The sequence below is a fragment of the Dama dama genome, chromosome 18 (assembly GCF_033118175.1).
Source record: "Dama dama isolate Ldn47 chromosome 18, ASM3311817v1, whole genome shotgun sequence".
Lineage (NCBI taxonomy): Eukaryota > Metazoa > Chordata > Mammalia > Artiodactyla > Cervidae > Dama > Dama dama.
The window spans coordinates 40,901,215-40,920,229 of record NC_083698.1 but is presented as its reverse complement, the minus strand read 5'-3'; the positions used below and the strand labels follow the sequence as shown (position 1 = coordinate 40,920,229).

Genomic DNA, 19,015 nt, shown 5'->3' with positions numbered 1-19,015 from the left:
GTGCTAAGACAGACAGTGGAGGACAGAGAAATGATTATGATAAAATGTGACACCCCCAGGTGTTTACAGTCTAACATACTAAATTTAACTATACACTGAAATGAACTAAGTGTTGTGGTTAAACATCTTTCAGGATGAATCTCTACCTCATGACATATACAAAAATGAATTCCTTAAGGGGTTTTGAATTTAAATGTGAAGGGTCCAACTTTAAAATTCCTAGAAAAAACTATGACTGTGAGATAGGAAAGGATGTCTTAAACAACCAAAATTCAAATAATTCAGAATATTGATATATTTGATTATACCAAACTTAAGAATCTGATTTCATCAAAATGGGCCATAAAGGAGAGGGAGCTGCCACAAACTGGGAAAAGATATGTGCAATGCATATAACCAACAGAAACGCAATATCCATCATGTATAAAAATCAATAAGGAAAAACAACAATAACAATAGAAATATGGGCAAGATGTATCAACACTCATATCACAGAAGAGGAAAATGAATGACTCAGACACATAAAAAGATGTTCATTAGTAATCTGGAAGAAAATTAAAACCATGATGATATAGCATGTCACATCTACTACACTAACAAAAATTTAATATTGATTTTATATCAAATCTTGACAAGGATATAAAGCAAAAGGGAATCATATACACTATATAGGAGTAAATATAGTGGTACCAACACTTAGGAAATTTTTCTGGGGTTATTTAGTCAATTTGAAGTTGCTCAGATCCCAGGACTCTGCAAATCTACTCCTAGGAATAGATGCAGGAGTTCTTCCTGATAGAAAACCTTGCACATGCATACCAGGAGACCTTTACATGAATGCTGATAATAGTGATGGCTCTGACACTAAAAAATTGGAATCCGCTGCAATGCTCAACAATAGGAAATGAATAAATAAATTCATATTATAGGAATCCACACAGTAGTGAAAAGGAATAAACTACAGTAATACACATTGACAATGGGTGGCATTCACAATGTTGAGCTAAAAATTTCAAGAGAATATAAAAAATATACTTTTATGCTGATAAAGTTCAAAAATATGTGAAATTGAACAGTATATTGTTGAGGGCTATATCCACATGTGGCAACTTATAAAGAAAAGCAAAGGAATGATAAACACAGATTTCAGAATAGAAGTTACCTGAGGCAGATGGTGGCATGGAGGGAGAGGAGATAGAGAAGGCTTCAAATATATTAGCACTGCTCTATTTCTTAAGCTAGATATTGGTTTGCAGGTTCTTATTTTATCTTTGTTGTTAAACTGCACATACATATTCTATAATTTCTTTTCTATTTTGTTACATTTCACAATAAAAATGTATTCAAAAGTGTGTGATGGGAGTACTTTATCTGAATGAGAGAGTGAGAAGCAGGACTTAGTGAAGGCTTCATGAGCTGGCTCCTGAAAGATTCATAGGGTCTGAAGGACAGAATTAGACAGAGAGAAAATTCCACGTAGGAAGAAAACATGAGGAAAGACACGAAAGTGTGAAATGGCATAGCGTGTCCTACAATTAGCAATGGTTGGAGTATAAACTGGGGGGATAGAGTAGCATGTTAAGATGGAAAACTGTAGTGGGAAAAATGGCCTTCCAAGAGACAAAGAGAGAGAGGCACCAAACATGAAACAACTGAAAAAACAAAACAAAAAGTCTTAACACTCCTAGATCTAATGCTGCAAGCAGGGAAAACTTTTGAGGAGACAAGATATTTGATTATACCTGCAATTTAGGAATATATAATTTGGGTGGTAGTATGAAGAATGAACAGGAGAAATAGGAGACAAGTAGAACCTATCTGGTTACTGGGACATTTCAGGCTAACAAAGATGAGGGTCTATATTGTGACAATGGCAGTGAAATTAAAGATGAGAATGTATAATTTGGGATTTGACATAAGGATCCTTGAAGAAAGGTCAGGCTGGATGGGTTACAAGCTGGAATTAAGATAGGTGGGAGAAACATCAACAACCTCAGATATGAGGATGATACTACCTTAATGGCAGAAAGTGAAAAGGGACTAAAGAGCCTCTTGATAAGAAGAAGAAGAGTGAAAGAGCCGGCTTAAAACTAAATATTAAAAAAAAACAAAACAAAACTAAGATCATGGCATCCGGCTCCATTACTTCATGGCAAATAGAAAAGGTGGAAGTACTGACAGATTTCCTCTTCTTGGGCTCTAAAATCAATGTGGATGATGACCGAAGCCATGAAATTAGAAGATGATTGCTTCTTGGCAGAAAAGCTGTAAGAAACCTAGACAGTGTGTTGAAAAGAAGAGACACTACCCTGCTGACAGAAGTCCATAGAGCCAAGGCTATGGTCTTCCCTGTGGTCACTTATGGTTCTGAGAACTGGACCGTAAAGAAGGCAGAGTGCCAAAGAATTGATGCCTTTGAACTGTGGTGCTGGAAAGGACTCCTGAGAGTCCCTTGGACAGCAAGGAGATCAAACCCATCAGAAATAAACCCTGAATATTCATTGGGAGGACTGATGCTGAAGCTGAAGCTCCAGTATTCTGGTCAACTGATGAGAACAGCCAATTCAATGGAAGAGTCCCTGATGCTGGGAAGGATTGAGGGCAGAAAGAGAAGAGGGTGTCAGAGGATGAGATGGCTGGATGGTATCAATGAACATGAACTTGGGCAAGCCTTGGGAGATGGTGAGGGGTGGGGAGGCCTGGCATGCTGCAGTCCATGGAGTTGCAAAGAGTTGGAGGTGACTGGGTGACTAAACAACAATAACATCCTTGAAGTATATATCCCTTTCCAGAAAGACAGATGGAGGCACTGTGCCCTGGCTTCCTTCACGCCAGCCTCTGCTCGGGACCTAGCACGCTCTGAGTAGCTGCTTCCAAGCACTGGCTCAGCAGTTTGCTCCCCAGTTCCCTCTGGTATCAGGTACACCTCCCAGTCTTCCTTGCTTGTTCTCTCTTTATCGAGGAAGATGATATTTGGAAATGACCCACTTTTCAGTAGTCATTAATACTGCCTCTCTTTGCTTCTTTACATTTAACCTTAACTTCCCTTTCTGGGCTCAATCACTCTACTGTCAAGAAGAACAGGGCAAAGTCATCCTAAGAGGTTGAAGAGTCTCCTTTGCTTCCTGCAAGAGACTAATACTGCTGACAGTGTCCTAAAGACTAGTGGTGTAGTCACTGCTTTGGCAGATCATTACGCAAAGAAGTGAGACTCTAAGATGGCATCGTGTCAAGAAGTGGTGGCTGGTTTGAAATGAAAAATGAGTGCCTTGGACATCCAACAGGCAGTCAGAAATTCAGGTTAGGGCATTTAGAAGGAATGTCAGTCCACAGCTCCTAAAGCTGGCCAGTAATGAGACAAGCCTGCCTAGGAGATTGTGCTGTTTTACACAGGGTCAAAAACAGCTGATGGATTCCAATATACAGAAGAACTTACTGAAAAACCAGTATCTTGTCAAGTTGAATCAGTCAGGAGCCAGACACAATAATGACCTTTTAATCCCAGAGAAGGAGGCAGCAACCTTCTGCAGGCAGGAACAGAGGCCATTTCTTTATTCAATAGCGCAGGCACCAGGCAGCAGCCCCAGTGAATGAACAGGCTGTGGACTGAGGATGCTGTTTTGCCAAAGGGCAAGACACCAGGGCACCCCGGAGAAGAAGCATGAATGACCTGGACTCACATTTGAAGACAGAGAGCCTGGCTCTTGATAGCTTCTGAATTGCTCTGCTGTTCATTTGACCTTAACTTCCCTTTCTGGGCTCAATTGTTCTTCTCTCAAGAAGAACAAGGCAAAGTCATGCTAATAGGTTGAAGAATCTCCTTTACATCCTGCAAGAGACTAACATTGCTGACAGTGTCCTAAAGACTAGTGGCATAGTCACCCCTTTGGCAGACCATTACACAAAGACATGAGACACTAAGATGGCGTTGTGTCAAGATAAGGGCAGTATTCTTTGCTCTGCTGTGCAAAGTCCTGTGTGCATAAGGCTCAAGATGTATTTTGTGTCCATTTTCCTGATTAAAAGAGAAGTAGAGGAGTAGACAGAGCAAACCATGTGACTCTCTACCTACTCAGAAGAAAAGCTTTAGGTCTACGGGAAAGATGGGATGACCAAAAAAAAAAAAAATCTCAGGCAGAATACCAATTTGCATAAACACTGGGAAGACACTTTGTAAGAACGAAGAGGGAAGAAATCTTGATTTATTCTCAGATACAGATGGAGAAATGATGATTTAGTAGAAAAGAGGAATCTATACTCATAAATCCTCCTCTCATTGAAGAGGCAAGTAAAATGTGTTTGTGAGATCACAGCAGTGGTTTGTAAATGTTCTCATTTTTTTCCATAGGCAGAAAAAAAAAAAAAAAGAATAATTAAAATGCAATGATTCTCCTAACTTCCAATTTATTCAATTTCTTCTGTGTCTTTCCCCACCAAGATGCAATCCTAACGCTAACCCTTTGATTCCTTATCAAACCTTTAACTAGCCCTCATGGGATGCTGCTTTTGAAATGGTTCAAAGTTGGGCATCCCATAGAAGAAGAAACAGGGCAGAGAAACCGGAGCCCTCCCCGCGTGGGATGATGAGCCTTAGATAATTGACAATGGCGTCTGGAGCCAGGGAGCAGGCCCTGCTGCCTATGGGTCCTTCTCTAATCAAGGCAACACTCTCCCTCATTCCTGAGAGGAACTCACATAGCACATTCAACAGTGTTCATAGGTCAGACTCTGAAAATAGAAAGGTAATGGATTTGATCTTTGTGAGGGGTTTTTCTTTTTCTTTGTAAAAGGCACAGAGCAGAATCAAACAATAAAGGGAAAGCCTTACGTTTGCAGATGAGCTGAAGGGTGATTCAGAGCGATGGCTGAGAGACGATGGGCGGCTGAGTGATAAGGGCTGTGATGACATGTAAAGGCTCACGCTTCATGTAGGATAAGCTTTCTGTGTTTACTGAGTGTCAGCACCCAGAGGTGATGAAACATCGGGTAGGTGATCTTTGCAAGGCAGTGTTCCTGAAATGATCTACCTGAGCCCAGACAACGGCTTTGATTCTCCAGTTGGACCGCTTTATTCCTCTCTTAAGCACTTGTTATCTCTCTTCTCTCCTGCTCTCGATTTTATCAACTCCTTACCTCATTTATCTGCATTGACCTGATAGGAACTCAGCTCTGCAGAGTTGGAATATTCTGCCAAGCTCTGTTTTTCCCACCATTCAGCCAACTGCGCTGCTCTCCTGTGGACCTTTCTTAATAGGCTTCAGCACACCTGTCTTGCAACCCATTATTCTGTCATGTTTCACATACCTCATGCTTTTGAGGTTCTTCATTATTTCCTGTTTGACCTTATTTTACCTTATTTTCCACTCTTACCTTGTCATTCCCATTTGGTGATAAGGAGTTTACAGATGAGGAAAGCAAGACATGAACTGTCATGTAATTTAAGATTAAGGGTATTTAAATAATATTAGGCACAGTAAGGTTTTACATATACCATCTCCCTGACACTGCAAAATCTGTAATAATTAAACACAGCCTCAAAACAATGGTGCATTTACAATGAGGCACTAGGGCATAAGAAGCCCTATGAGTTAGACTGTTAGCCCTGTGTATTCATAAACGTACTTATCTATGAAATCCTACAGCCTGGTCCATCAGGTGCCTTTGTGGTCATTTCCTTAATGTTAGGTAGTTAGAATAGGAAAAAGAAGCCCAGAATGGCAGTGATTAAAAAACAAGGAAGGGAAAAGCTTGCAAAAATAGAACAAAGGAAGGTCCCAGGAGGACCGGAGTGAGGACCACAGGTAAAACAAACAGCACTCCTGGCAAGTCTAATTTACATAGGGCAGGCCCAGGGGGAGGAGAAAAAAACATATAAAAAGAGGAGCCAAAATTGGGCCGGAGGCCTCTCTTCTTTTCATGTCTTTTGGGTCGGCATGCCCTCATACCTCAAGGATGTATTTTCCTTTACTTTCTAAATAAAACTGAGCTGTAACATGGAGCTGTAACACTGGTCCATCCATTGCTTCAAATTTTTGTTGCAACGAGACAGAATCGAGGAAATTACAAACTCCCCAGAAACTTAGTGAGCTTGCTTGTTGTATCCTGCACTTCAAAGGCTTCTGTTCATGCATTCATTCAGCAGTAAATGTTTACTGAGCATTCACCATGTGTCAGGCACAGGGGTACAATGGGGAGCCGAGAGCAACGCGGCTCCTGCTCCCATAGAGCTTATATTCTAGAGAGACAAACATCATAACACAATCACACATAAATGTAAAACGAGCAGCAGGAAAGACGCTATGAAGCGCCTGTGACAGGCAGATGTGACCAGATCAGAGAGGGGAGAAGAGACGCCTTCTCTGGGGATGAGATGCTTGAGCTGGGATGAGAAGGACAAGGAGACAATCTGGTGAAGAGGAGAGGGAAGCATGTGAACTATCAGAGACTGAGAGGGTCTGGTTGTCAGCTGCATGGAAAGTAGGGGAGCCCAGGTGAGCCAAGCTGTGGAGGGAGGCAGGGCTGGAACATGCAGGGCATGGATAGCCTTGGGCGGGTCTGATCTTTACCCTGAAAGAAATAGGGTGCCACTGAAGGTTTTTAAGTGCTGGGCAGATAGACCAGATTTGCATTTTCAAAAGGAGCCACTTTATCTAATAGACAGGGGGAGTGGGGAGGTAAATACATGTTGATTTTTATTTCAAAGCTTTCATGGACTCTTGATCTCCACATTTACTTAAAAAAAAATGCTTTCTGTATCTCCAGCTTAGACTACTGAGTATTTTAATAGAAGTATAAGCCTTGAGGAGAAGGAGAAGGAGAAAGAGAAAGAACAGATAGAAACTCAGGAGTATTGAAGCAGGCACTTTCCCCTTCCTGGAAAATATTTCCCCATTTTACAGATGAATAAAACTGATTCTATTAAATAACTTATGGGAATATGTGGACATGCTATCATTCTATGAGTTGCTAGGGTTGATTCAACTGGTCATGCTGGCTAGGAGGACACTTTTCCCCCCAATGTGTGTACCCCTGAAGCTGCCCACAGGAGGCCTGGTATTTGGTTGGAGCTACAGAAACAGCTGTATGATGGGCTAACTCGTCCAAGGTCAGAGCTAGACAGGCAGTGGGTTGTTGAGCCAATGTTTGAATATCAGGTCTCCCAGGTTCCCGCCATTTTTAGTATCCCGTATTTCCTGATAAGGGAGGAGTAGACAGAGGAAGAAGGAAAGGGACCAACATAGGGAGTGGCCTAAGAAGTCACTAAGACAGATAAGAACTTCCCTCTAAGCCAGCCTTTAAGGTAAGGAAGAAACTGAGTGAATTTAAGTGACAATGAAAGTAACTTAGATTAGATGATTAAAAATAAATGAAGTGAATGTAGTTCTTCACAGACATATGTCAATTACCAGAGATAGACTCGTCAAGACTCATGGATGGGTGTATCTCACTGTTTTTAACCTAACTTTTTCCTCCTGCAGGGAAATTCTGTGTGAGAGAGTCTCTTGTTGCTAAGGGAGACAGATTCTTTGCTTTGTTTCTCTAGACTCAAGGGCATATTAATTCAAGACAGTATGTCATACTACTCAAACTCCATGGCAGGATTCGAGCTAGATATGAAAAGGGCTCCTCCCCAGATTCAGGCAGCTATGCAGGCCCATGCATTCATGGCCTAGACAAACAATACTGGTTCACGGAAGACAAGGTTGGGTTCTTCTGCACAGTCGTTAGGAATCTGCACCCTACTAAACATGGCCTCTCTCAGAAATGATTTCTCCAGGATCTGGCAGCAGATGACAAACACAAAATCATTTTGGGCCATCAAAATACGTTTTCTAGGAGTGAAAACCATCTTTAAAATTTCAAGTACAAAGAAGAGGCAAAAGATCAAAATTTTCCCAAGATTTTCCTCACCATGTACAATGTTGAAACATTTTGAGCAGTCCTGCATTCGCTTCTCCTAAGAGTTACAGCAGTAATACTGGAGTAAGAAAAAACAAGAGTACTTGTTAAACCAGCATACTACTGGCTGCCTGCACTGGGTCCCCAGAATAGGAGCTGCTTCCCCATCCCTGCCCTCAGCCATTCTGCCTCCCCCCCTGCTTTAGGATCTGTTTACAATAGATGACAGAAATGGGGTAGCTGTGAACCCCCCACCTTCTGGAGACTTGTTTGGCTTGTGCAGGTTTTTTAAATGAAAATTTTTTTCAAGTCTAGTTAATTTTTAAGAATACAGATTTTTTCTTTCTCTTGAAAGTTTGAAGACTTAGGAGGAAGACAGCATTCCGACAGATTCACAGTTGGCCTTGGCAGTAGAGGTGGCTCCTTAGGAAGGCCAAAGGCCCTGTGTTCTTCACTTGTTCTGTTCCCTGCCTGGCTCCTGCAGGCATTGAGTCTGTGACCACCCCTAAGCTCTGTGAGACTGTGGGCCAACCAGAGCTACTGGAGTGTTGAAGAGGCAAAACGTGGCTGGGGGTGAGGAGGAAGCCATGCTTCCCTCTGCCCGGAACCCAGCAGAGTGCACATCAAAGGGGCTAGACACCTTGGACCCACTCAAGGGCCAAGCTGTAGAGGTCTCAGCAGGGCTGGAGCAAGAACTCATCAGTGGCTATATGGGCAGAGGACAGTGGGATTGGAGTTGGAGAAGAAGACAGGCTATAGCATGACTGTAGCTGGCACATGTAGGGTACCCTCAGGGGTTCTTACATAGAGACACTGAGAGGGAGATTAATTGCCAGTTCTAAGACAGGAGATAGTTTCAACAACTATAATTTGGTCATTAAGGATATATGTGACATAAACCTGCTTCTAGCAAAATGCTGGGTTAGATACCCCAAATTACCATTGCTGAATAGGCAAGAAACTAAAGAATCCTCTGATGCCAAAAACAAAGTGAATGTAGGTAGGACTCTTAGGAGGCAAACAAATGCCAAACAGAGTTTTACCTTTTCTGGGAAACCTGTTTCTATTTTGATGGATGGGCATCAGGAATAGAAAATACAGCTTGGGGCTATAAATGAGGAGTTAAATAGGAGATACCTGCATAAACTGGACACCAAAAGACTTATTCAAAATAAGCTAAAAAGAATAAAAAGAGTGAGACAGAAAAGGAACAGAATAAACAATAGGATCAAATAAAATTATTAGTAATCAAAATTAATGTAAATTGACTACTAATGATTTAGTGAAGACATATTGTTTAAAAAACACAAAAACAGCTACATAGACCAGAGAAACACATAAAATATAAGGACACAGAAAGTTGAAAGCAAAGGATAGAAGACACCCCAGATAAGGAAAACTAGTGTACTTACTAATATCAGACAAAACGGCCTTGAAAGTAAAAAGCACTGACAGAGATGTGACAGGTTGTTGCATATGATAAAAGATTGAATTCATCTGGAAAATATAACAAATATCTGAGTACCAAATAACAGAGTAAACATAAAGTAAAGCTTGACAGATCAAAGAAAAATGTACAAGATTTTTAACAAAAAAAAATTTAAAGCACCTAGTTCAATATTTAACATATCAGATAGACAGAAATTATTGAGAATAGAGAATATTTGAAGAACACAATACCTAAGCTTTATCCAATAAACACAGCTATAGAATATTGCACTCAATAATTACAGAAGGCACATTCTTTTCAAGCACATATGGATCATATAAAAAACCTGAATACACGTAAGCTCAAAGAGTAAGCCACAACAAATTTGAAAGATTGAAATCATATAGAATATATTCTCTTATGGCAATGGAATTGCATTAGAAATCAAGAAGAGACAACTAACCAAAAAATTCCCATACTCTTAGGAATAAAAACCAAACACACCTTCCAAATAATCCATGCACGAAAAAAGAAACAGTGGAATGAGTCATAGTGGAAATCAGAATATATTTAGAACTTAAAAAAAAATGAGCATACTATATATTGAAACTACAGCCTTAAATCTGTACTTTATTAATAGAAATAAAGAAAACTTCAGAAGTACTGATCTAAGCATTCAACTTAAGGAACAAGAAAAATAAGAACAGAGTTGACCCAAAGAAAATGGAGGCATGGAAATACCAAATATAAAAATAAATGAATAAGCCAGAGAACAAATATGTAAGCTGGTTCTTTAAAAGAATAAAAAACTGGCCAAATCCCCTGACATGATTAACAAAGAAAAACAGAAAGAATACACACATAAGCAACAGTCAGATAAATGAGACGGGAACATAAACATAAATCTTTAAATATTAAACATACAATAAGATAATATTATAGAAACTTTGAAAACTAAGATGAAATAAATTATCAGAAAAAAATTATCAGAATTGACCCAAGAAGAAACAGAGAATCTGAAGAATACTCTAATTATTATAGAAACGTAATGTAATTTAAAATTTTCACACAAAGAAAATATATTAGACCTGGATGGATTTACAGGTTCGTTCTACCAAACATTCAAGGACAATTCTCAACTTACATAAGCTTTTTCAGATAACAACAATGATGACAATAACAAAAGGGATTATTCTTTCTCACTTAATAAGACTAGTATAACACTAATGTTGAAATGATTCACCAACACTTCAAGAAAAGAAAATTACAGTCTTATCTTACCTAAGAATATAGCTGCAAATAGTTTAAAGGAAATAACATAAAATTGAATTGAATGATGCATCAAAAAGATTATCATTAATAAATATAGCTTATCTGAGGAAATCAAGAATGATTTAACATAAAATTCCATTAATATATGAATAATATTCTTAATTATATTAATCAGCATATTAAAGGGAGAAGGAAATGGCAGCCCACTCCAGTCCTCTTGCCTGGAAAATCCCATGGATGGAGGAGCCTGGTGGGCTGCAGTCCATGGGGTTGCTAAGAGTCGGACACGACTGAGCAACTTAACTTTCACTTTTCACTTTCATGCATTGGAGAAGGAAATGGCAACCCACTCCAGTGTTCTTGCCTGGAGAATCCCAGGGACAGGGGATGCCTGGTGGGCTGCCGTCTATGGGGTCGCACAGAGTCGGACACGACTGAAGTGACTTAGCAGCAGCAGCAGCAGTAGCACATTAAAGGGAAAAGAGTATATGCTTTCTGTGGATGTTCAAATAGTTCACAAAGTTCAACATGTATTCATAATTAACTATCTAGCAAACTACTAACAGAATGGAATATTCTTTTTTTTTTTTCTTTCTTTTTTTTAAATTTATTTTTACTTGGAAGATAATTGCTTTAAGATGTTGTGTTGATCTCTGCCATATGACAATGTGAATCAGCCTTAAGTATACATATATCCCCTCCCTGGTGAACCTCCATCCCTCCCCACCCCCCATCCTACCCTTCTAGATTGTCACAGAGCACCGGGTTGAGCTGCCTGTGCTATGTAGCAACTTCCTACTTGCTATCTGTTTTAATATGGAAATGTACACGCTTCAGTGCTACTTTCTCAATTGGTCCTGTTGTGTTTACAAGTCTGTGCTCTGTGTCTCTATTTCTGTCCAGCAAATAGATTTATCAGTATCATTTCTCTAGACTCCATATATATGCATTCATATATGATATTTTTCTCCTGACTTATTTCTCTCAAGCTCTAGGTTCATCCACCTCAGTTCAACAGACTCAAATTTGTTCCTTTTTAAGGCTGAGTAATATTGCATTGTGTATATGTACCAAAACTTCCTTATCTATAGAATGGAACATTCTTAATTCATAAAGGTTATTTATATAAATTCATTCAACATTATGCTTAATGGTGAAAGCATTCCCTTTAAGATTATAAATAAAATATGAGTGCTTGTTTGACCATTTCTATTTAGCATCATACTGAAAACCAAGTAAATAAATATATAAAATAATTAAAATAAATAAAAGGCCTTAAAAGAAAGACACAGAAAATTTGAGTATCTATGTAGAAAACCTAGAGGAAGTTACAGATAAGTTATTTGAATTAATATGAATTTAGTAATTTTGTATGATACAACTGGTCAATATAGAGAAATCAATTGTTTTCCTTTTCATTGGTACAGTTAATTTCAATATTACATTAAAATACAAGAGTAAAAGTATTAAGAAAATGTGCAAATGCTTAGACTCAATCTATCAAAATTATGGAAAATACTATGAAACTTTAAGCACTTTATAGAAAATCAAAATAAATAGTTGCTCACAGATAGAAAGACTCAATATTATAAAGATGTAAGATTTTCCACTTTTATTTATAGATTCCAAGCAATTCCAATAAAAACCCCAATAGGACAAGAAACTGCTAAAATTTTATATGGAAGAGCTAAGGTCCAAGAACATTCAAACACTCCTGAAGAATTAAGATGTATGTCTGGGGATGAGGGGATAGGAAGTTTCCCCATCAAAACTCAAGACTTATTAAAAGGTACATAAGTATAGTATTGACGTAGGTATAGACAAACAGACCAGTAGAGCAGTATAAGGAATCTATAAACAGCCCCTCGTATTTACTATGGAGCTCACTGCGGATTGCAGGGAAATGAGAGGATACCCAATAAATGATGCTGTGACAGCTGGTTATCCATATTGAAAAACTGAAATTGGATTTCTTCCTTTTACCACACACAGAAATAAATTCTAGCTAATTAAAGACAGATATGAAAAAGCAAAATTATAAGACTTTTAGAAGAAGATGTAGGGGGTCTTCCAGAATATAACTTAGGGAGTGATTTTTCAAAGATGACACAGACAGCAGAAATTATAAAAGAAAAGGATGATTAAGTCAATTACACTAAAATTAAGATCTTCTGTCTATGAAAGGGCATCTTAATGAAAGTGAAACTAAAAGCCATAAGGTGGAATAAGATATTTCCAACATATCAATCAGTGAACAATCATCATCAGGAACATATAAACACTTGATTCAAAATCAATATGAAAAGAGGGAATAATTTAACAGAAGATGGGGTAAAGATATGAATAGGCATCTTTATTTGGGAGGAAATAAAGCCCAATAAACCTAAGAAAAGAAAATAAATATTATTTGTAATCAAGAAATAGGTTTATATATGCATTTATATATCATTTTCTACCTACCAGAATAAAAATTTAAAAGCCTAAAGTACAAGTCTTGTGAGGATGTAAAATAAGGGAAACTTTCATATTGCCAGTATGAGTATAAATTTGTACAACTGCCTAGGAAAATATCTTTGTATTATTTAGTTAAATATATACTCTTCTAGATATATAGTCTAGTCTAGAGAAAGTTGTGCGTATATGCAGCAGGAAGTATATACAAGGATAGTATTAGTTGCAAAAAACAAAAAATTGGAAAATATCCAGTGTCCACTAATACAGAAAACTTCAACTCTCCATTTATAACTAAGGGAGACTGTAGCATATTCATACCATGGAATAATTTACATCTTCATGCATCAACTTGTATGAGTGTTTATGAACATAATGTATAAAGACTAAACCATAGAGAAGAACATGTACAGTAAGATTCATTCATGTAAAGTTCACTAAGCGTACAAGACTAAATGATATAGTTGAGAGGTACACACATGTGTGGTAAGACAAGAAGGAATGATAATATTTAGGGTGCTGGTTACCTCTGGGGGTTGGAAAGTGGGAGGAGAATGGAATCATGGGAGACTGGAGATGTTCTGCTTTTTTAAACTGGGATAAGGGCTCATGGGTGCTTGAATCATTGTTAGTGTTTATATTATTACATATGTTAGAAATGTTCTTCTGGTTTTATGTTATATAAAGTAGAATGCTTTCTTTCTGTAGTCACCGGCTAGCCGTGTCTGGTCCACAGGAGAGGTGATGAATTTAAGAGAAGCTGCCAACAGGGAAGCTGCTTTTTCATTAAAAAGGAAAGAAAATGATGGGTAAGCAGTATCTTTTTCACACATTGCTCAGCCTTACAAATTTTTGTAGGTGATCCCAAGGCCCACTGCTGGTTGACTTTGTCACATATGAGTTTCAGGAAGAAGATAAACCACTTTATAAATAAGTTTATGCAATGCTAAGTAGGCACAGATAGCTACTACCCAGTTATTAAGGTGGTGAAGCTAAAAGTGATGTTATTTCTTTAAAATAAAAAAAGTATTTTCTGGATTAGGGAATGTATTATACTTTTATGGAAACAGGAAAATAGTTTACCTTTTCAAGGTAAATATTCAAGGAAACATTTTACCTTTCAAACTTGTTGTCTTTTCAGATGTCTTCTAACTTGACTCTGATTTTTATTTAAGCACTATCACTTCTCTCCAGAAGTCTCTTGATTTCTTAGATTCCTGATTCACTGAGCTTCACCAGTAAATTACTTCATACATTCATTATTCTTTGCCTGTGTTTTCTATTTATACTCAGTTTTTAATTAGATTGTATCCCTAAGAGCTTTGTACCAGAGATTTATTCATTAGTTATGAACATTTTATCCCTCTCAACTTTATTAGACTCTTTTATAAACTTAAAAAGTCTTCTTTTAAAAACAGATTATCAATATTTTCTAATCCTTTCTTAAACTTTTCCTTGAAATCTGAATGTCATTTGTGTTTCTCTTCTGATGTCACCCTTCTTGAATGACTGAGGAAGAGCAATCAGACAAGGTGATTATGTTTCTATTTCCCATTCCCCATATTTTCTACATTTACAGATTGTTTTGTGTGTTTAATTTTTATTACATAGTGTTAAAACATTAGCTAGTAATTAAAGTCAAAACTTGCTACTCTCTAATTTTTTAAAATAAAGTCAGTGTTTCATGTAATTATGTCTCACATTGTTTTTCTTAGTGTTTATTCTAATTGCACTATGCTATTCAAGTTCCATTTCATGACATATTCTCATGTATAAGTCTCTCAATAACATAAGTCACTCACAAATTAATACCTCCCTTCTTTGTCTTAATAAGAAAAATCAATTCTACTTCCCGAAAAACTGCTTACACTTTCCCAACAACTCTATATGGTATTAATAGATATAATCCTTCCTGTTTCATAGGTACTGATGTTAAATGGTTGTTGGTGGTGGTTTAGTCACTAAGTTGTGTCCGACTCTTGTGACCCCATGAACCGTAGCCTGCCAGGCTCCTCTGTCCCTGGGATTCTCTAGGCAAGAATACTGGAGGGGGTTGCCATTTACATCATGTTTGCTTATTTTGGAGACTGAGAGCAGGGCTGTAGGTTTAGAAGGGATCAAAATAGTTATATTTTTAATAAATCTTTAAATTCATTTATTGTTACCTTTATATGTGTCTGATAAAGGGGTTTTTAGAACCTTTTTAAATAAGCATCAAATTGATCTTCTGAAAAAGATTTTCTTATCGTCTCCCCTGTATCTAGACTTGCTTTGTAAATTTGACCCTCAAAAGAGTCACTATTTTCCTCACTACTTTCTGAGTGTGGTTTGCTTTTGGTATTAAGGAATCCATTGACCTTACCAGGAAAAGTACTATCAGGATGCTTGCCTGATCTGACTCCTGTTTCATCAAGTGGAAAGAAACAGTTTATTTAACCAAAAAATTGAGTAAGCGTATAATACTTCTCAAGGGAGAAAAAAAAAATCATGTTCTTTGTGAGTACTTCTTAATCAATTTGAAAGTCAGACAGTCTAATTTGCCAAAGATCTCTGCTAAGACAACTGTCTCTGCTGCAGGTGCCCAGAAAGACTAGAGTGAAATAATTCACCTGGGACCCACTTTTGGGATATGCCTACCTGTCTCTCACCAAATCCATGAGAGAACCCCTGAGGAGGGAAGATCTTTGGCATTTCTCTTGGATGCCCAGGTGGTCACTCAGATGCCTAAGGACATGCTTTACAAATCCATATCCGTGCCATCATTTATGAGACTCCCCAGTGTAAGGGGGTGCTTTCACACCGGTGCTAGACACCTTCTTTGACTCTCACTTTACCTGGCTTCTCTGTAATCTCAGCAAAGTCCTGTATTACTAAATTGGCACAAACCACGACTGTCCTACAAGCAAGCCTAACATAAAACACCCAGGAAAAGTCTCAGGTTCAGAGGCTAACACCTGTGCATTAACTCAGTGTTCAAAAGTAGTGTTACAGCCCTAATTCTCAGGCACAGAAATTCATTAGCTGTTACATGAAATGATTTTTCAGAATCACCAGGCTCTTGTGTAGTAATTCTGAGTTGGGCAATTTTACTGTACTAAGTTTAATCTAAGACACCCTGCTATTATCAGATACTTCCTGACTTTCCCTTCTATTTCTGATCACAAAAAAGGTGGGGGCAGCTTTACAGTGTTCCAAGATTACTTGGTCACAAAGAGCATGTTTAGTCAATAATGCATTAAGAATGAAGGTGAAGAAATCACACTTAACAAGGAGAAAGATGACTGACTGGTTTAAAGGTTGGGAAAAATTTGTGCTACCTTCCTGTCTTGAACTTATTATTATTTTTTTCCATTTATTTTTACTAGTTGGAGGCTAATTACTTTACAATATTGTAGTGGTTTTTGTCATACACTAACATGAATCAGCCATGGATTTACATGTATTCCCCATCCCGATCCCCCCTTCCACCTCCCTCTCCACCCAATTCCTCTGGGTCTTCCCAGTGCACCAGGACCGAGCACTTGTCTCATGCATCCAGCCTGGGCTGGTGATCTGTTTCACCATAGATAATATACATGTTTCAGTGCTGTTCACCACCCTCGCCTTCTCCCACAGAGTCCAAAATTCTGTTCTGTACATCTGTGTCTCTTTTTCTGTTTTGCATATAGGGTTATCATTACCATCTTTCTAAATTCCATATATATATGCGTTAGTATATTGTATTGGTCTTTATCTTTCTGGCTTACTTCACTCTGTATAATGGGCTCCAGTTTCATCCATCTCATTAGAACTGATTCAAATGAATTCTTTTTAATGGCTGAGTAATATTCCATGGTGTATATGTACCACAGCTTCCTTATCCATTCATCTGCTGATGGGCATCTAGGTTGCTTCCATGTCCTGGCCATTATAAACAGTGCTGCGATGAACATTGGGGTGCACGTGTCTCTTTCAGATCTGGTTTCCTCAGTGTGTATGCCCAGAAGTGGGATTGCTGGGTCATATGGCATTTCTAATTCCAGTTTTTTAAGAAATCTCCACACTGTTCTCCATAGTGGCTGTACTAGTTTGCATTCCCACCAACAGGGTAAGACGGTTCCCTTTTCTCCATGTATTTCTTACCACTGTTGCCCAGATTCATATATACATAGACATAGATCTGGGCAACAGTGATATAAAGGGGAGATTTTATAGTAAGATGAAAAATGAATTCCTAACTACTTTTATTATTAAATTCCCATATTGGTAACCTATATGTCATCCAGTTTATGCATGATTTTAAAGTAATCAAACAAAAAAATAATCAAACTACTGAGTTGTGCAAATATTAATCTATCCTGTTCCTTGCTGAAATAATTTAAACATATCTGTGAAATAAACATTATTGCTAATTAGTAAATACTAATGAAGGTAGAAAAGATTAGCTTTAAGTGAAGAAATTTGATACCAAACATGAAAATAAAATCTGAATTAATTATGTGCTATGATCAAGAACAATTGCTGACCTTTAATTTTGCAGATACAAGATATTTATCAAATTCAAAGTAGCTAATACAAGTACTTCTGAACTTACATGGTGAAGTAGTTTCCTTCCCTGACATGGAGTTTGTCACCCTAGACAAGTTCTCTGTTGGTGCTATAAGAATCCATGAGTAAAAAAAAAAAACCAAAATGTCTGAATATTAAGTATAACCATAACAGCAGAAAAAAGTCATCCATTCATCCCTGACAAGTCCTAGCCTTGTTTTAAAGATCAGAGATAAAATCAACCAGTAAAATCTGATCCACAGAATTTCTATGACTCTCAAGTGACTTGTTTTCCTTGAGAATTAAATGTTAGAAATATATATGTATATAGTAGTCCAAAATAAACACCCATAATATCTAAAACTGGCCGTAATAACTTCTTTTTGGACAGCTTGTACACAGGAAGAATACGTTGCTATATAAAAATGACACCGAAAATGAGGAAATATTGCTGATTTTTATAATCGTTGACAAGGAGTGAAAGTACCATTTTTTGAAACCCAGGTAGAGACTCATTTTTATCACCTGCCAGAAGAAAAACATCTTTCATAAAATTGAGCACCTGTCTACAGAATTCTAAATCTGTGTTTACATGGATTTAGAGACCTGAGGTAAAGCAGGGGGACAGAATGGAAAGCTCCCTGGACGGGGTCCAGGCGGAATGAACAGAGCCTGGGTCACACACATCCTCGCTGTGCCGTACCTACGTCGCCACAGCTTCCCTCTAGCTCAGCGGTTCTCAAACGTCACCTTGTACCAGAATCATCGGGAGATGGATTGCACGAACACAGCCTGGTGGCCTCAATCCTAGAGTTTCTGATTCAGTGGCCCTGAGATGCGCATCCAGGAGATGCGGCTCCATGTTGTGTTGCTAACTGACCTGCCCCTCTCGGGGAAGCCGATGCCAGGGGACCACACAGCAGAGAACTACTGCTCTGGTTTAAATTCTATAAGGAAGAATATTCATTTTACGTAACAGTGCTTCTATATTTAGGCTTCTATGCCTTGGGAGAACTGAATATATTGAAAAGTCAACTAGACCATTTGTTATAAAATGTGGCCACCTTTTGCAGCCCACAACTCTAAAATCCAGGCATGGGCCGGTGGTGGGGCGGTCCTCTCTCACGGAGCTCTGGTCAGCTCACTCACGGCTTCTGCGCTGTGTTGTGTTCACCTGCACTGCAGAGATTAATTTCGTTCCATTGAACCACTTGTGAGTTGGCCTTGCAGCATGTTAAGGAAGTGCCCTTCTGTTGAGGGAAGCTGGGGCCAAGAAACCAGGTAGAGACTGATCCTAAAACCACACGCAGAGGATGTTAAGAGGAGGTTGGGGCTAAATCAGGGCAGGGGCTGTTATTCTCTGCAGTCAGCCTTGCCTGGGTTCAAATCCCCTGGAGACTCCCCAGTTGTCAAAGGATTGTGAAGGAAGGGAGAAAA

At 38.4% G+C, this 19,015-nt stretch overlaps 1 protein-coding gene across 3 annotated transcripts in view; it reads right to left on the bottom strand.

The window, feature by feature from the left end:
• The window catches only part of MAGI2 (membrane associated guanylate kinase, WW and PDZ domain containing 2), a 1,418,975-nt gene that overhangs the window by 100,851 nt on the left and 1,299,109 nt on the right, over nucleotides 1–19,015 (bottom strand). The window lies entirely within an intron of this gene.